Source organism: Ochotona curzoniae, unplaced genomic scaffold (assembly GCF_017591425.1).
Source record: "Ochotona curzoniae isolate NIBS_2020 unplaced genomic scaffold, NIBS_Ocur_1.0 contig_2754, whole genome shotgun sequence".
NCBI classification, from domain to species: domain Eukaryota; kingdom Metazoa; phylum Chordata; class Mammalia; order Lagomorpha; family Ochotonidae; genus Ochotona; species Ochotona curzoniae.
Genome location: NW_024465582.1, coordinates 6,278,157 through 6,293,974, shown reverse-complemented (window position 1 = coordinate 6,293,974; position 15,818 = coordinate 6,278,157). Strand labels below are relative to the sequence as shown.

The 15,818-nt window shown below is 47.7% G+C and overlaps 1 protein-coding gene across 2 annotated transcripts in view; it reads right to left on the bottom strand.

Annotated features, from left to right (window-relative positions):
* TRIO (trio Rho guanine nucleotide exchange factor) overlaps positions 1-15,818 on the bottom strand; it is a 275,586-nt gene that overhangs the window by 36,706 nt on the left and 223,062 nt on the right. The window lies entirely within an intron of this gene.

The following is a 15,818-nucleotide window of genomic DNA, read 5'->3' as shown; positions in this document are numbered from 1 at the left end:
CAGAGAGAGAGAGCTTTTACTGAATGAGGTGTGGTCTCTCCTGGGGCTGAAGGTCGTGCCACCTGTCCCCTGGGATAGTCCCCTGGGGCTGGACTACAGGAAGCTTCGCCAGTTAGCTTTACAAGATGAGCTGGTCCGTCCTGATCTCCACCTCTCGGATCACCAACTGCAAAGGCCAGGAGCATCGCAGAGAGCTACAGGAAATGTCACCACTTCACAGTATCACATCACGGGGGAACAGACGGTAAAATTATCTGCACTCATTTTCTTAGTCGATGAGACAAAGAAAATTTTAAAGAAAAACAATTTTTAGCTACAAAACTGGACGTAATTATCATAAATTAATCCTGTCTGAAAAATGTGTTCATTGTACTCATAACCAGTAAAAAGAATACTAATTATAGTTATAAAAACATCATAGATTTTCTGTCCTGGCCAGACTTGGTCACATAAGATGCCCAGCTGGAGATGGTGTGGAAAAGGGTGCAGTGGGAGCAGTTGCTGTGAGAGCTAGGCCAGCAGCTGGACCACACAGGTACATGGTGGCACTGCCTGAAGCCCCCACAAAGCTGCCTGCTAAGTGGAGGTAGACAGGGCAACTTCTCATTGGGTCTCGAAAGTTAAACCAACACTGGGCTGATGACTTCCCAGGAGGAAAAAACAATTAGGCACGTTGGCAACAGTAGATTTTGAGGGACTCATGGAGATCTGAGGGCGCTGCTTTATAACCTGAAAACCAGAGGCCCTGCCAGCACGTAGACAGGGGACTTCAAGATTGTGGCAGCCACTAACGTGCTTTATTTGCCATGATGAAGGTCATGGTCAGCCACTGTGCCTGTTATTCTCTTATATCCTTTGAAGTCTTAAGGATACACAAAAGTGAACTGTTGAAAACACTGTTTCACAGACACCAATATTAACCAGCAAGTTCCATCTGTGGTGCCGGAGGCTGTGCTGCAGTCAGAGAGCAGAGGAGCCCACGCCCAGGGCCTTGATTCCACGTCTGGTGACCAGCAGGCTCCCACTCAGTGCCCCAGATGCCAGGACTAGACAGCAGTACCCATCTAATTGCTAATCTACTTCTTCCTTGGCCCAAGATGCAGCCTGGTACAGGGTATAATTTTTGTAAATAGATTATATGCTTTGTGAAGGATCAGTTATTCTTAGAAAGTTTACATTTGTCTTCTCAGAGCCAGACTTCGGTGCAAAACAAGCCAGTATCTGTTAAAGAGTGACACCCTCACTGTGCCTTGCCCACCATGGATGCAAGCACGCTACATGTGTGCACAGAGAAAATGGATGCACAGCTTCTCAAGCCCATTTTACATTTGCCTTGAAATGAGTTACTAAAATGCCTCTGCACCAACCTCATTTTCCAAAGAAACAGTCTGGAAGAGGAAGGACAGAATGACAGCAACAAGCAGACCCCATCCTAGCGACCTTCTTGTGTGCTTAGTTAAGAGCAAGCAAAGGGGACACAGGTGCTGGCCACCACGGAAGGACAATGGGATGGGGTGTGGATCATCACAGGCAGATGGGAATCTATCCAGCTAGGATTTTATTTTTAGCATCAACTATTAGCAGGATGTTGTGCTGCTGTAGCAGGTGGCAGATCTCACAGTCGTTTACTGGGCTGGGACGCGGCGCCAAGTGCTGCACTTGCACTGGATGGAGATAAATAGCTGTTCATGTCTTCAACTATGAGACCCACCACAGAGTGAGTTCTGCATCACACAGTTATAAGATGCTACAGGCAAGGTACAAACCCTGCTGGGGTTGAGAAGAGGGGGACGCAAGGATGACAATCGCAAAAGGCTTCCTGGAAGAGGCCCTGGTGCTGCCTGAGTGAATCCCACACAAAATCAGGAGCAGGTGAGCTCCACCAGGCAGGGGGTCCTCTGCCCTGTTCCCTGACATGCACACAGTGCCAGGCACACAGTAGATGTCTGCTAGGAGTTGAACTGCACTGTAGCTGTTGAACTGCCCTCTACTTTTGCTCCAGCTCCATGTTAATGCATCCAGGAAAGCTATGGGGGATGGCCCAGGTCCTCGGACCCCTGTACCCATGTGGGCAATCTGGAAGAAACTTCTGATTCCTGGCTTTCAACTGGGTCAGCTCTATTTAAGGAGTGAACTAGTGGATGGAAGATGTCTCTCCCTCAATATACTCTGTCTTCCAAATAATAAATCTTAAAAACAAAGCCAAAAAACCAAACTGAAATATTGGAAAACAAACAGCCTAATGAAACAGTAAAGTGAATCCTAGCCCATGGCTTAAGGAGTCATTTCTTTGTCAAATACTTGCTAGGCCAATGCCAGCACAGGCCAAAGGACAATGGAGTTGGCACAGGGTGAAAGCTGGGCCTGAGAGGCGAGGCACCCCGTCACTGAGGGCTCCCTGGATCCCTGTGGAGCCTTGGATGAGCCAAAGGGGGTAAGAAAAGGGCCAGGGCCCATTTATTTAATCCCATTCAACATATCTCACATCTGACACTTCAGAACAGAAAACCGTTCATGTCAATAAATCATTCACAGATGTTTCTGAGCCTAAAAGTGAGACTTGGGGGGGGGGGCAGGAAGGGATTTGCCATGGGAGCAGCATAGCAGACAGGAGCCCTGAGGTGAGATGAGAAACTGCCACGTCCCTTTGTCCACACAGCCTTGCAGCAACGTGGGGGGTGGAGACAGGAACGAGAGCTCTGGAGGCGTGTGTGCGGGAAGCCCGGATGCACAAGACGCCTACACTGTCCCTCAGACCGTGGGCCGCGGCCTGCAGCACAACACCAATCAGTCAATTCATCCTGCTGCGCGTGCCCAGCTGGCCAGCAAAGGACAAGACTCGGGGCCCTTCAGCCCAGCCTGGGAAAGGAGCTGGTGCTTCTACAAACAGTTCAAAAGGAAAAGAAATCAGATAACGTCACTTCCCAGCTTCCCTCTGTGAGCTCAGCTGCACAGGATATGGTCCTTTGCCCTTTTGGAAGCAGGTTCTAAAGCGATTTCCTGCTCCCCTAACAAGCCAAACTTTAGAAACACGGTTACAGCCTCAACAGTCCATCTGAAACCCAGGGAGAAACAGAGTGGCCCATGTCAGGCCTCACAGGAGCAGGAGGGACTGGGCACTGCTCCTGGGTTGGGGGAGGGAGGTCTCTCCCCTACAGCCTACTGAGCAAGTCACCGATGTGCTATTCTTTCATGTTGCTGCAATGTTCTGTTAGAAAGATGCCAACAGCAATCATAGATAAGAACATTTTGTAGAATTTGTATTTCACTTAGAAAAAACATTTTGTTTTGGAAGTCTGAGAATGTTGAGAGAGAACATCTTTGTGTGTTTCTGAGCCCAGCAGCTATTCTGTCTGGTGCAAATCTGATGCTTATGTTGCAATTCTGGGGAACAGCAATAAAAAAACAAAGCAAGAGTGGAACAGAGAAATGCTCTCTTTCTGCTTTGTTTTCAGCAATGTTCAGTTTGTTGTGTGATTTGACTCTGAAAAAAAAATCTATATTTTTTTCTTTTCTCTGCAGAAATTTCCTTTGCCTAAATCAGTGGATTGCTATCTGTCTGCTGATTTGTGCTTTGTTGAGTTTTGACACAGACCCTAAAGTTTAAAACTATTTTAACTTAGTACAATTATTGTACCTGTTAATATGAAGAACAGACTTTGGCCATGAACCTAACCTACTCTGCTGCAAATTCTGAATTAAATCACAAGTTATGGGACCGTTGTAGAATCAAGGCCTTCCATAGTACTGGGCACATGGTAAGTACAGAGCTTTCCAACTCCTGAATCTTGTATCACTGGGCTGTCACAGGAGCTGGCTATGTTCGTATGAGAAGACAGCAGCCCTGCACAGGCACCGGGTTCCTGTCCTACGACACAGTGCCCGCACCTTTTCGCTCAGGAGCTGTGTAAGGACTGGCCCCGCAACAGAGTGCCCCTGAAGCAGAGCGTTATGCTCCAAGTCTGCGCAACCAGTCTAGAAACTCACCTCCCTACCCAAGGGATTGTCTGCCAGGACAGGAAGCTGACCGCAACCTTAGACTCCAAGGTTTCATTAGGGGCTGGTGCCCTGTTGGGGTTGTCTACAGCAACATGCCCAGCTGCTAGCAGGCTGCTTGGCATACCCTTGGAGCTTAGTAACTGGGGGTATGTGGAACAAATGACAAACAGGTGAGTGAATGAACCAGCTATGAACTCAAGTTTCTTAACTTCCCCTTCCCCAGCCTGAGCAGACTATTAATCATTCAGCTCCAGCTCTGTGAGCAATGAGTTGTTAATGACTCACTTCTAAGGTAACTCTTTACTGCACACCCAGGCCACCCCCAGCTCCCCATGCCTTCCTTCTCCTAAGGCAGAGGCGGCTGGTGCCCACCAAAGGAGGCAGCAGTGGCAGAGGGAGCAGTGGACAGGCTGCTAAGCATGTGGTCATTTCACTTGTGGCTCCACCTGGATTCGTCCTGCCTCCCATTTCCAATTACTTTTGTCTTCCCCTTCGACAACGTCCTTTTTGGAAGAAAAACAGTTAATTCTCCATCTTGCCTTTCCTCCCATCAGCAAGCTTCCTGTCTGGGAGCATACCTTGGTCCACCAGGCATCTGGTGGGAGACTGTGCTGGGGAACCCCCTGGTGGCAAGCCCAGAGGAGGATCACTCAAGGATGGTGGAAAGAACCCTGGAAGGGAGGTCTGCATCCGACCTTGCTCTTCCACTTGGCAGCACAACATCTGGCGCTTGTGGTCCCATGTTGTGTGGCTGCAGCGGGACTAAGGGGAATGGCAGGAACGAAAGGGCTGTCCGCAGGCTGCTGCTTACAGGTGCCAGTGCTGACGCAGAGCTCAGAAGACAGAACTGAGGTCAAATCTGAGTACCCAGATGATGGGAATGAAGGCTGTACTTGCAGGCCTAGCATGGCACCCAGGATGTATTAAAGATCATTTTGAGATGAAGGCTGAATGGAACAACCCAGACAAAACACTTCACTCTCTCTTTTTAAATACCTGCCCCTTGCTCCGCGGAGGAAGCAGTCATCAGCACGAAGACGCACTATCACTACACTGAGACACACTTGGTCCCGTGTGCACACGAGGACGCCGTGTGCGATCTGCTACACAAGCCCAAGTTTCTCTTCGTAAGCAGAGAACAAGCTTCACATGAACGGCTTTTCTGCTTAAGTCAGAGTTCACACAAAGTCCAGGTTAGGCTGCTTAAAAAAAAAAAAAAGAAGAAAGAAAGCAAGAGTCTGACCTTTAGCCCCATACAGGAAAGAGTTTCCCCATGTGAGCACAGACAATGCCAGAAGTGCTGGGAGAAGAGAAATGACTTTCTGGCCCCAGTCTGTAAACTTGGAACATCTGTGATTAATAAAAGCACTGCTTTTAAAAAAAATTAAGGAAAAGAAAAGGAAGAAGGACTATGAACTGTTAGCTGCGGACTCAGAAGGATCGCATTTCATTTTAACTCTCTCCCCGGTGTCACACTGAAGTCTCCCAGGCGCTGTGAGCTGTAAGCGCTGCAGAGTAACGACCTGCCTGCTGGGCATGGTCATTAGTGGAGTGACGACCCCAGGTCCTGAAGTGTCCATGTTTCTCTCCCATCTCTGCATTTCCTCTGCATCACAGCTGGGACCAGACACGCTCTGACAGTAGGGTATGGCTGTCCCGCTCGCACTGTGCAGCTGTGGTCTACAGCCTCCCTTGCTTATGCAGGGGTGTGGGACTTGCTGATGAACACCCGACAGACACAAGGCAGTCAAGGCCAAGTGGTCAGGGTCCCATGGGCGTGGACATCCGTCAAACTGATGGCTGGCTTTTGCAAAATGAGTGATTCCTCTTGCCTACCTAGGCACAAAAAAGCCTTTGTAAACTCAAAGCTAATACTCTTTCCGTTTGTTCGCTTAGAGGGCAAAGAAGAAAGTAGGATAACACGGAGCAAGATGGCCCATCAGGAGAATGAGCTTCCCAGGACCTGTGGGGAAGGGGGAGGCCTGGCCTCTTGGGGCAGCTGGGGGCACAGGCTTCCCCATGGCTCAGACACTGTGCCTCTGTGGTGACAGGCATCCATGCCAGCCAAGTGCACACACACAGCATGAGGCGCGGCCACTGCGGAAATACACGCGCCAGGCACAGGGAGACTTTCCAATCAACATCGGTCTCATATTCCAAGTCCTCCCTCCATAGTCTCCCCAAATGACTTCACCTGGTCTGTTGCAAATTTCACTTCTCAGTTCATCATAGGTGGCAAAGTGTTCAGAAGTGTCTGTCAAATGAATAGTGCATTGCTTGGTAACACTCTAAGCAGCTTGAGCATGACTCACAGGTATTGTCCCCAATATGAGGCTGGTGCTGTGGCGGAGCACATTAAATTACTGCCTGTGATATCTACGTGACAAGTGCATGCCGGTTCTGCTCCAGCTGCTCCATTGCCAATGCAGCTCCCTACCAACGTGCCTGGGAAAGCAGCGGGAGATGGCCCACACGCTGGGGTCCCTGCACCTGGGCTGGAACCCCAAGTGGAGTTTCAAGCCACCTAGCTTCGGCCTGGCCTAGCCTTAGTTGTGGCCAGCTGGGGCATGAAATAGCCGATGGAAGATCTGCCTTCCTTTCTGTGATTCTCTCTTCCAAATAAAAATACATCAATAAATCTTAAAAAAAGAAGACATCTCAAAGCAAAACAGCTAACCTGAAATTCTAGTTGTAAGACTTTTAAAAAAAGTTTTGTTTTACGTAGCTACTGCTATGTGCTGTAGAAAGAGAATTCAGATACTCTGGGGCAGCTGTTTCTGAAGTGCGAAAACAGTTCCAGCAGACTATTTGCAGATGGGCTGGGTTCTTCAGGCAGCTAGCTCTCTACCCCAGGGAGATTGTGATGTACACACGGTAAGTGGGCCTCAAGTTCACAAACAAGCACGCTGTTGGCATTTGATTGCTCAGTTTGTTCAAATATATCACTGCTGAGTTGGTTCAAATATTCTAGAGCAAAATTTCTGAGTAAATGACTGTCATTGCCATACTCTGAAATGGAGTGGAACTCTTTGCTTTTGAAATCAAGGTAAGTTTTCTGGAAAAAAAAAAAAAGTGAACTGGAATTTGTCTCACAGATCACACAGAAAATGAGCTAATCTGTAAGTTATCCCTCCAGATGTGTGTCCCAAGGACTCATGTTCTGCTTTGCACATGGGTTTCAATCATCTTGTGAATATCAACTTCTGCTGATGAGGCAAAACTGGATATTACCTGGGGAATTCTGGGTGAGCAGGAGACAACCGCTCAAGTTTCCTGTGTGGTAGTTTGGCATACAGAAGCAAGTATTTTCTCATCATTTCTCCAAATCTAGGTCTGTGCTTTCTCTGTCTGAAAGCTTTCATGACAACTTCTGTTGTTCTCACTGAGCTGTGCTGTCCTGTGTGTGACGGCTGAGCTGTGCTGTCCTGTGTGTGACGGCTGAGCTGTGCTGTCCTGTGTGTGATGGCTGAGCTGTGCTGTCCTGTGTGTGATGGCTGAGCTCCCCTGTCCTCTGTACACAGTGCTCCTGAGACCCGCCTTGGGCCTCAGCACAAAGAGTCACAGGGGTCCAACATGGGCGGAGCCTGCCGCCACTCCCCAGCGACTTATCCCTCCCCAACAGGGCTGCAGCAGCCAAGCTGACACTGTGTCAGCACAGAAAACAAGCTTTTACATCACCAGAGGCTGCAGAACAGTACTGGGAATGAATATGGGGGTAATGACCGAGAGAAGGCAAGAGAATATTAAAAGCCAATTAGATTTGTGTTTTACCATTTCCTGCAGAGTAAGTTCTGAAAGCAAAAAACTGTGAACTTCATGTCTGCTTTCAAATATGACGTGAACACAGGAAACAAAGAAAGATTCCTCAGCTTCCCCACTCCCCAGATTGAAGCAGGGCCCAGCCCAGCATTGCTGGGGTTCACGCTGTAATGAAGAACACATGGTCACTGCTGCCTGAGAAAATGCACTAAATGACCACCACATCCTGGTCCCCTGCGCAGCCTCTCCCAGGCGTTCACACACTGCTCACAGCGGCCACAATGCAACCCTGGCATCCATTAAAGTGAAGAAACCCACATACACCGCTCTGTGTTGCAGTCTCGGCAATCCACGTCCTGCAGGCCATGGCCTCTCCCGCACCTCCCTGCACACTGAGGACTCTGACCGCAAGACCCGTCGCGTGCAACCACCCAGTGGGATCTGCATGTACAAGCGCCCCTCGGATGCTCGGGGAATCTCTAAGAGCTGAAAGCATCTAAGCCACTCCAAAAGCATGAGAACCTGAGGCTATGTCAACAAATTAAAGCTTCCAGCACCACTTTCTCACCATGCTTAATTCTGAAGGGAATGCCTACTCCTGGCATTCCTCATCAGGAAGCCATGTAATTGTAAAGGCCACCTTTTTATGTTCACCACTGAAATTATGTTTCCATAGAGAGAAAGACGTTAAATAGCAATGAACATAGATGGCAGAATCCTCTGCTTGGCTACTCAGATGAAGAAGACCTCAACCTATGGCTAAAGCGCATGTTTACTAACACCCTGGAATCCGAATGTAGGCAGTCTTTAAGGATACTGGATGACAAAGAGGACGTGTGAGCCATGTAAGGCCCTGCTGGGGTGGGTGAAGAGCAGCCTAGGAGGGGGCTGAGAAGGGTGGCTGAAAAAAGGCTGCACTGGGAGAGGGCAGACCCTCCTCAGCCAGCAGTGACGCACGGATCCACCAAGGTCACAGGGAGCCTATAACACTCTCGCACCATAGAAGGCACAGGCCCACCCTGACTTTACAGCCCCCTAAGAAAAACCAGCCCTCACGGCCCTGGGCTCTACTTCTCTGGCCCACCGTCTGTACCAGAAAATGAACCTCACCCGGGAGTGCACCCAATAAAGCTTGTTTTAAGCTGAACTCTATTCTGTATGGATTTGTGCTTCTGAACATGCACTTGAGCCTTACAAGCCTGAGACATGAAGAAAATGGAGAGGCCTGAACTGCTCCGATTGGTCAGTAGGGCTCTGGGCTCTCAGAGGGAGGACAGTACTCAGCAGGATGCTGACACTGGAGAAGAGATGAGATGACAGTACTATTTTGTGGCCAGAGTGTAAGGGGCCGATATAAACATTCAGTTATGCTCAAAGCAAGCCAAGTTTACTCTAGACTTTCTTTGCATTCTCTGGACACTGGACAGAGGTCAGTTTCCTCAGATCTGCCATGCGACTGGTCCTGCCTGCCTACCTCACAGCTCCTTCTGCAGGTGACAGGGAGAGCCAGGCAGCCCTGGGCAACTGCTTGAACACAGTTCAAAATCACACTGTTATGGAAATAACTGTTGTAAAAAATTTCTTTTTTTCCTTTTAAACGCCATTTTTATGTTAGGGCTTACTTTTATTGAGCTCCTTTTCTGCTCTGGACTTTGTTTGGGAACAATTTCTTGGAAATTTCTTGGAGAGCACCCCTTTCACTGCTTTCCATGGCAGCCAATTCCCAAAATATGTTCTTCAGAAGATTGTGCAACAGGTCTTTTCTGTCCCCGGTCCTGAGCTGTGCAGGAGAGGCAAGAATCCCCCAGCAAGCATGTGGTCAGTGGAGACGGGGTGGGGACTCCTGGCCTTCACTCAGGGACAACAAAAGGACAACAGCAGACAGCCCCCACCCCAACTGAAACTCAACAGAAAAATGCCGCAAGAGGCAAGATAGACACATCCATTCCTGCCATGCCTTCCCAACCCGACCCCATGCCTGTCATGAGCAATGTACACTTCCCCAGCAAGGGCAGAAGTGGGGAGGTGTCCTGAACCCATCCTCCCGACATGGCACCTCTTCTACCCAGCGAGCAGCTGCCCTGCCCACATCAGCTGGTACGGCCCTGCTCCCAGGAGAACAGGTGCCAGCTGGGACCTGGAGAAGCCCTGGGCGAGGACTGCTCTGGGGTGAAGGGGTATCCCGGAACCGCCACACAGGCGGTGGTGGTGACAGGCGGCAGTGCCATTCTAGGTCCCTGCCAGGCTCTGCTGAAGCATCCAGGACCTGGGGCCCTTGGCATGCTCCTGCTAACCTTTGTCCTTTTCAGATGTTGAGAGTTGCTTTGTTTCTAAAACATCAAATTCTTAAAAAAAAAAAAAACCAAAATTTATTTAAAATTAGTAACTCACAAAGACAATTTATGAGGAAAGCAAATTCAGTGTGTTGACCATATTACTTAGACTTTAGTTGCTAAGTGCTGAACTTAGGGACAATGATCTGTTGTAACAGTTCCTGATTCTTAACTTCTCTGGGAAGTTATTCCCAAGGTGATGCAGTATTTATTATTGCCCTGAATAGACAATCATCATTTGCTGGAACAGAAAGTTAATTTTGGAGAAATAAGCAATGGCGGGGCTGCTCGGGCACCGTGCCAGCCAGCTGACTCGGCTTCCAGGGCTTCTAATGCTGGGACGAAACACGCCTGCTCAACTTGGGGCTGACAGCTCCACACAGTTAACAGTCCAGAGGCCGGGAGACGGAATCCCATCTAAAGAGGACTTGCATTTGGAGCTGCATTCTTTACAACGACTTCATGCTTTCTTATTACTGATGGAAAACCGTTAAATAACCCCGACTGCCTTAAGGAAGAGGAAGTCGACAGCGTATTTTCTGGGGAGGCATCTGTTGATTTCTTAAGTTGAAACACATATCAAAACCAATCAGGAAACTCACAAAGATCCTTCATACAAGAGGGTTTAAAAGAACATTCTTAGGTTAGTGGCTTAATTGCATAACTGAAATATTTTAGGCAGTGATAAATTTCTTTCCCTGATATATACGTTTATTATTATTTTAATTAAGTGCAGATTCAGAATGTCAGCATGGAAGTCTGGCACCTACATCTCAGAAAATGTATGAATATACATAACGACACCGTGCTATAAACCACACAAACTCACCAATGTTCTCACACAGCCAAGTAACAGTACACTGATTTTTATACAACGTAGGGAGAGGGCGGGGAGACGAAAGGGCCTTGGAATGCTCTGCAAGGAGCCTGCCAAGCACTATCGACTTCCCGGAGTCCACAGGGCAGGTCTGCCGAGGCTTCAGTCTCAAGGGCTGGAAGATTAATTTAGAAGAGTTACAGCTGTGCAGAATGAGGGCCCAGCTGACTTTCTCTCTTCCAGACCACAAAGCAAATATCTAGTGCATTACATTCTAGAGTTGTTGGGTGTTTGGTTCAAAGCCAAAGAAACAAAAGCCCTAACCAATTAGGAACTCGTTTCTAAAACTGAATTTTAGTAACACTTCTTTCCAAAAGCAAGATGCTGAACCAACTAAAGCTAAAACACAGGATAAAAATGCATTTAACCACAGAAATCCTGGCGTGTGTGCAGGCATTCTGCTCTGCACAATCTACTCCTGAGCACACAAAGGGTTAAGGAATACAAGCCCAGAATTTCATCCAGGTGGATTTTATGGACTCTCGTTCCCCTCAGTCCTCCACAAGCACTGAATGGCACTGAATTCTATTTTGCAAATTATCATTTTGTAATTTCTTGAGGACTGTAGCCCTGCTTGGTTTTCCAGGGTATCAACCCACTGAAACAACCACAAAAAACCAAGAGGGTTGGAATGCCTGCTGGGAGTGCCCCCCCACCCAAAGCTCTTTCTGCTTGCACCTCAGGAGTAGGCAGCTTCCTAAGAATCTCGCACACCTTTTGATCAGTCCTTCCAGGCCTGCCTGCTACCCTAGCCACTGAATCACTGCAGTGAGCGGAGAGGAAGGAGGGGAGGCTGGCGTTGCTCCAGGAAGAAACAAAGCAGGCTCCCGGACAAAGGAAGGAAAAGCATGCCTTTGCTAGGAAAACCAATCAGTGGGCCCATCCTGCCCTTGGCTTTAATTAGTGCCCCGTGTGCTAAAATGGCCACCAGCTGGGAGGCAGGCAAGCACAGGGGCAACCAACATTTCATAGGTTGGGTGGGAATGGGGGGCGAAGGAGGCTCCCCACGCCTTTCTCCCGAGGCTGGAGCACTCACTCAGTTCCTTTTTCGCTGTTAGAGTCCCTTACTGTACCCCACAAGCGCTTTGGGGGGATTACTCTTACAGTAACCCAGGGGTCTGAAGTAGGACTCATAGCAGTTCATTTTCACTTCAGTACAAACGGACATTTTTTTCAACTTTGCATTTGAGAAAATGGACAATGGCTATCACTGAGCTATGTTTTTTTTTTTTTTTTTTTTACAAATATTGAAAAGTACCAATAAGAGGCAACACTTTGCATGTTAAGAGACTGGAAGAAGACTTGTACAGACATCACCTGTGATCCCCTCTGCTGCTCAGCTGGTTATGAATTTCCTATTTTCATTTTTTTTTAAACATTAGCACATATAATTTCGGAGAAGGTAGGCTTCTCGGGGTGATCCCCTCAGTTCATGCATGTATGGTTTTCTATGAGAGCTGGGCAAAATTAATGGGAACATCTGGGCGGAGGCGTCCCAGCTCCGGCTGCCATTCCTCATGGACAGGAAGAAGCAATCAAGGAAGTCTCGTGGAGGAATTCCACGGCTCATTACCTCACGCACCTGGTGGACTGCACTGTTGATGGACCCTCCCTCATCCCAGAGGCCAGCTCTGAGCACCTGCAGGAAATGCTTCAGAATGAGAAGCCATAAAGTTGAGGCCCCCAAGCCGGGCTGACAGGCTGGGCTATACTAGGATAAGGTGTGCCAAGCAGGCAGGGAACTGCTCCGAACCCGGGACCTTCAGGTTTCCAGGATGCTTTTAGGAGAGGTTCCCTCCCCTCTTTTTCAAATGTTAACTCCAAAAAACTTTTAGTATTTCCAAATTGCATATTCACTCTATACAAAATCATTTTAAATTCTTTTGTGCCTTGATTACAAAACATACAAGCTTAATGTGAAACATTTTTTCCCCATAAATGTGGGAAACAATTATTTGGAAAATGTAATTTTACAAACCCACCCTATCTTTAATACAGCATCGGGAGAACAGACTGCAGCAGAAGCACGCTCTGACTTTCTGGGTTGGTGAGCAAATGACATGCGTCCCGTGAAACAAAGATAATCACAGAGGCAGGAGTGAGCAGGGACAAGAGCATCTGGGCTTCCAGAGTGATGTGTGCTTCCCACTGTGCCAAATGGACTTCCTGTCTCCAACCGTGACTCATGTAGATCTTAAGTGGCAAAAATGACCCAAGATGGAACTTAGCTTGCACAGACTGGTGTAAAAACACCAGTGTTTTGCAACGAGTCCTTCTGCTCACACAGCAAGCACAAGCCGGGCTACGGCACGCTTACCGTGAGTTAGGCAGCGACCCCGGCGCGCACAGGTCCTTGCAGAAGAAGGCCCCCATGACAGGAGTTAGGAAAGCACAGCCTCTCACCCTGTATTTAGTCTTTATGTGTTTTTCTTTCTTTTTAATGCATAAATTTGGAAATTGCATTAGTGAAAATCTACTCTCCCAAAGGAGAAAATAAAAACAACAACAAAGACCTGCGTGGAGTTCAGAATTCTGAAGTGCAGTGAGGTGTCACTCTATCTCATTGTCAACGAGGGTCACTGCACTCCATCCTTCCTGAGCGCACGCTGGAGACCATGGCCAGCCCTGAACTGGATTTCACCTGCCCTAACAAGGCTGTGCTTGCTTCAGAATAAAAATAAATTCAACAGCTCCACTGTCTAACTAGTGTAAGTGGTCTCTTCCCCCTCCCCCAGAGCCTTCAATGAAAGGGAATGTACAGTCTTCTTTGATCTTGGCTTCTCTCGGAGTCCTCTTCTTAAGAATTGTTTAGCTAGGAAGGTTATAGTGACGGTACCGTGAGTAAGGCAGACAGGTTTGCACGTACAGGGCTTCAAGCAAGACTGGCTTAGAACTGGGCAGGCAATGTCCCACTGAATAGGCCAGGAAGTCAGGAAACAGGTCTTTACCCAAAGTGCGCCAATAAATGAAGCCCAGACTGGTTCAGGCATAAAAGAGGTTTTGCAATCACTTCATTTGATCTGATGAGCACTGTAAAGTGACTTTGGGATTTACTCCTTGTTTTTACTCAAATCATTTTTCCTTTTCAAGTCTGGTGTGTGTTGCTGAGTGGGGGAGAGGGAATGTATTTCTACAAAGTCTGTAGTTGGAAATAGAGTATTAAGCTAAACTATTAGGAAATTGTCTTGTCTTGGAATTATAAAAAGGCTTAGAAAAGGACAGACAATCATTTTTCTCCATACTCATACCAAGGACAAAAAAACTCTACTTAACATGTTTTTCTTTCTGTCATCTATCTTTAACTATAAAGTTATTAATGGTTCTCTCCCCAAATTCCACGGATAATCCATCTCTTTGGAAATCTGTATTAGCTTAAAAATTTTGTGGTGGTAGCTTGAAGAACATCAGAGTTTGCAACAGAGAACTACCAGAACAAAACAAAGCACTTGGAAAACATGAATGCAAATAACATGACCATTTTCCTCTAATTTCAAAAAGCAAGTTTAATACAATATTCCCTTAGAAGGATAGTCAAGTGGCTAAAATATTCTAGGATTCAATATGTCATGTCTTCTCAAGGTCTTGTTAACACTGGGGGCATTTCTGACACTTGAGGAGGGTGCTCTGTTGTCACTCTGATTCTGCGGACAGAGAACCCGAGAGGAGCCTGAGGTGGTGACCGAGTTGGGATGCAGAGCCGGCCAAGTTGAGATGGCAGCAGACTTCCGATGGCCCCAATGGAAGTTATCATTTCCACCGAAGAGCTCTAGGCCTCCTCGGCTAACACCAGCCAAGAACAGGACATTCCCAGCACTCAGAGGCCAAGGCACCTAGCCAGTTTAGGAGATGAGCGCCCATCTTTCAAGAAAATTCTGGAACAATTTAATTATCATAAATATGCCTTAAAAATCTATGATCAGTGATATATAAAAATGCTTTCATAGCTTTACGAATCAAAAGAATATGAGGGGCATTATTGAAAACCGGCAATATATTCATATTTCCACCCCGTCAACACTTACCTCCTTAACAGCCCATGAATTAGAGACAACTGTGTTATTTTCCTTTTTGCATTTCGTTAGCAAACACGTCGAGGTGGCAGCATCACTTTCCCTTGAGAGACTGCACATGACTTTCTCTGACCCCTTGCTTCACGAGTCTCTCCATCCCAACCGTGGTGGAGCTTCCCACAGATTAGAAACTTCCAGACCATACCTGCAGCTCCTCTTAGCTCTCCATGCCTCACTGGCCACTTCCCAAGTACATGGTGAATAATGGTTGGTGAGAAAGGAAGGGCACACATTAACAATGCAAACCAGGTCAGGGCTGAAATTCTGCTACAAATTACCCTTCTCGTATGCAGGTGAGGCCTAGGACAACTAGACTGTACTGGCTGCATGGCCCGGACAGATGTCTGGACATAATCCTGACAGAAGCCAGCCCTCCCCACTCCCCCGGCTCTGCATCGCTCAGAGCCCTGCCGGCAGCCGCCGACCCCCCACCCTGCAGCACTTGGATTCTTCTGGATCCTACTGCATTTTTCTCGGAGACTTCCTCAAGTCTTTGCAGGAATCACATTTACTTTCCTACTGATTTTGGGCATGAAAGAGTCCACACACACTCCTGGAGACACACTGGTGATGCAGGGACAACTCCCCGGCCCCATCTGTCGTTATGTATTTAGAAAAGGAGCCAGAGAACCTATCAGTCAACAAAAAACACTCCCAATCAGGTAATCTAAAAAGCCCAAACAAAAAAAATTAAATCTAAACAGGCTGCAAAATAATTAACATGCTGGGAAGGCAACAGGCAGGACAGATCACCTGAGCTGTTAGCGGCAAGGCTTAATG